Source organism: Sorex araneus, chromosome X, assembly GCF_027595985.1.
Source record: "Sorex araneus isolate mSorAra2 chromosome X, mSorAra2.pri, whole genome shotgun sequence".
NCBI lineage: Eukaryota > Metazoa > Chordata > Mammalia > Eulipotyphla > Soricidae > Sorex > Sorex araneus.
This window is the reverse complement of record NC_073313.1, coordinates 230,955,389-230,958,333: the sequence shown is the minus strand read 5'-3', so window position 1 is coordinate 230,958,333 and position 2,945 is coordinate 230,955,389. Positions and strand designations below refer to the sequence as shown.

At 43.1% G+C, this 2,945-nt stretch overlaps 1 non-coding gene across 1 annotated transcript; it reads left to right on the top strand.

The window, feature by feature from the left end:
- Nucleotides 1-2,426: 2,426 nt before the first annotated feature.
- LOC129400611 (small nucleolar RNA SNORA72) lies at nucleotides 2,427-2,558 on the top strand. The gene has a single exon (XR_008627816.1). It is a non-coding gene; the product is annotated as a small nucleolar RNA SNORA72 (small nucleolar RNA).
- Nucleotides 2,559-2,945: the final 387 nt, after the last annotated feature.

The following is a 2,945-nucleotide window of genomic DNA, read 5'->3' as shown; positions in this document are numbered from 1 at the left end:
AAAAATGGGTGAAATAAACATCTATGGTGTGCATGCTTATTCCTGTCAGTTGCATTGGGTCCTTGCAAATAACAAAAAGCCATAAAGCGCAGTAATTTTAAACCATGCCCAGTGAAGGACTGCTTCCTTTAAAAGTTGTGAAGGTAAACAGATCCCAGGCTAATCAAATGACAACACACACTAAAAGTGTCACTCTAGCCTTTTGTGCTTCCCTACCCTCCAGCCCCTCACTGGCACTTCCATCCATCCCCTTAGCTCCTGAAAAATTGTGAAGGTCAAAAGGCAAACAGATCCCAGAATCCCCTGTGGCTTTTCCTGAGCTTTAGTCACTGTCAGGCCCTGTGTGTTGCCACCTTTTCCTCCAGAGCTGGTAGAGCAATTGCTTCAGATGAGGCGGCAGTTTGGGTCTGGGTGCTCCGTGTATGTCGCCTGCGCCCTGCACTGACTGGGCCTCTCCAGATTCACTCTGCATGCTTCTTTGCTGGTTCCCTCATCGAGGGGTGCACCATGGCAATGACAATGAAGCCCTGTGCATTCTGGTGAGGGATGGCGAATGGGGAGCTCTGTGGTCAGCATGGGGTCATGACCCTTTGTTCCCTCCCCATAATGTTATCTGAAGGTGATGATGTTTCTACAAATGTCACTTCCAGTTCAGAGAAAGACAGCCATCAGCCAATGGATCTTCCTGTTTCTCCTATGCTAGAGCTGGTTCTGATCTGCAGTTAGCAGATTTCGGCTTTGCTGCACTTCCCATTCAATGAGCATATCAGGCAAGCAGAACTGAGTACTCCTCGCCCCAATAAACACGTCAGCTCCTGGGGTCAGTGCAGGCCCCCCTCAGCTCTGGCAGAGCAGGTATTCTCTGACACCCCAGTGTTCAAGGGCAGTATTTTGTGTAGTGAACAGAATTTAAAATGTGGGCAAGAGTGACCGTCCCTAACTCAACAAAGGGTTTGCTGTGTGCACAGAGATGGTGGAGGAATGAAGATAGGGAGGAGGTCTGGCTGGCTGCCCCTCATAACATGTTCTGGCAGCAGCATCTAACTCAGAAGAGTAAGGCAATTTTTGTATCTCAACCTGGCGTTCCATGTTGTGACACACGTACCCCATTTGTTGAGTGTTACAGTGTTATAACATTTGTAAGACCCTATAAAGTTCTGATGGAACTGTCACTTTTCAAGAGTAGCATATCAGGATAATCCCTTTGACAGAATTGCCCTGGGCCTTCCTAGAAACTTAAGTGACTAAAATCTCTGATTTGCAATGCCTGTGCTTCTTCCTCAATAATGTCTGTAAGCACTTCTTCCAGTTTTGGTCATTTATTCATTTAAAATACTTATTGAAAGTTAGTGTGGGACACACACTACTGAAGAAGTGAGCAACTAATTCAGAGAAAGAAGGCAGTGTCCCATCTCTATGGGAGGAAAGGTCAACCTCCAGACACTCATTGGTTCAACTGTGATTTATTGTGTACCTTCATGGACCAAGCACTGTTCTAGACTCCACGTATATGGCCCTCAATTAAATGTGCACACACATACTCACACACTCACACAAACACACACACACACACACACACACACACACATACACACACACACACCCCTCCCCTCAGGAGCTTCACTACTAGGAGTAAGATAAACAAGCAGATCCTGGAGGCCTGTAGACAAAGAAGAAATACAAGATGAGAATGGAAGGAGTCACGAGGAAAGCCAGTATGGAAGGACCTGTGCTGGCCACTGGGTAGAAACTCCCCTTGGCTATGTATGCTGGAAATTATATAGAGGTCATCTTGATTGTTGGTGGAAGAGGTAGCATGAAGGACAGGGGTTGGGTCAGGAATCCAGACAGCCTGTTATGAGTTGCCCCTGACCAGGAATGGAGGAAGGATGTGAGAGGGTCCAGTATCACAAAAGACTCAAAGGAAAACTATAGAGCCTACTGGGGCATGGATGTGAATAGTGGCAGAGGAGAAAACAAGAAAGCTCTGAAAATTTTAGATTAAACATTAGAAAGAAAGGACTGTGATGGGGAAAAGTATGGGCAAAGTCAGGGAGGATGGAAAGTTCAATTTTCAAACACCCCAATAGAGATCAGTTGCATGTAAGATAAGTTCAAGGAAAAGATCTTTGCTAGAGGTGAAATACTGAGATACTTTTGAGAAATAAATGGCCAATCAGGTCATAAAAATAGATAAGACAATAGCAGAGAGTGAGAAGTTCTAAGAAGAAAAAATCAGGAGAGTCACAACCTAGAAAGCTCTGCCAAGAAGAGGCTGTTGAGGCAGCTGTTGAGAAAAGCTCGCTAAAGAGATGAAAGGTAAGCTGAATTTAGAACTACAGCAGAAAGACACCCATGATCCCTAACATGAAAATGGGAGAAGGTTGTATTTTAAGATTAGAATTGGGGTTTTAAAAACACAGACTCCATAAATATTCTTACTGTTCTGACTATAATAATTGGAACAGGCGAAACATTCACTATAATGATACCACACATTGTGGTCCCCAGATCTAAATCTTTACCTAGGTTTGCTATGATAAATACATGTGATAAATAAAGTAATAACCAAATAAAGTAAAAATCATCCCCATACCGTACTGTATTTAACACCTTCATCAGGCAGGAAGCCTGAGTAATCTCAATATTTTTGTAGAAAGTGTATTTATTACACTAAACAGGATAATCACCCATGGATTCTTGTCACTTGCAGACTACAGTTTGCTGCTAAATGACTTTGTAGTAAGTTTACATTTCTTTTAACTATTCATTGTAAATCCATATTTGAAGTACTCACATGCAGGCAGTAATTCACTGATTCTTTATATCAATTCTCTGAGGCAGACATGCTGATATTATCACTATTTTACAAATGGAAGATATGGAGAGGGGTTGTCTGCAATCCCACATCTTGTTCAGCTACTAGGTATAGCTCTTGTCACTAG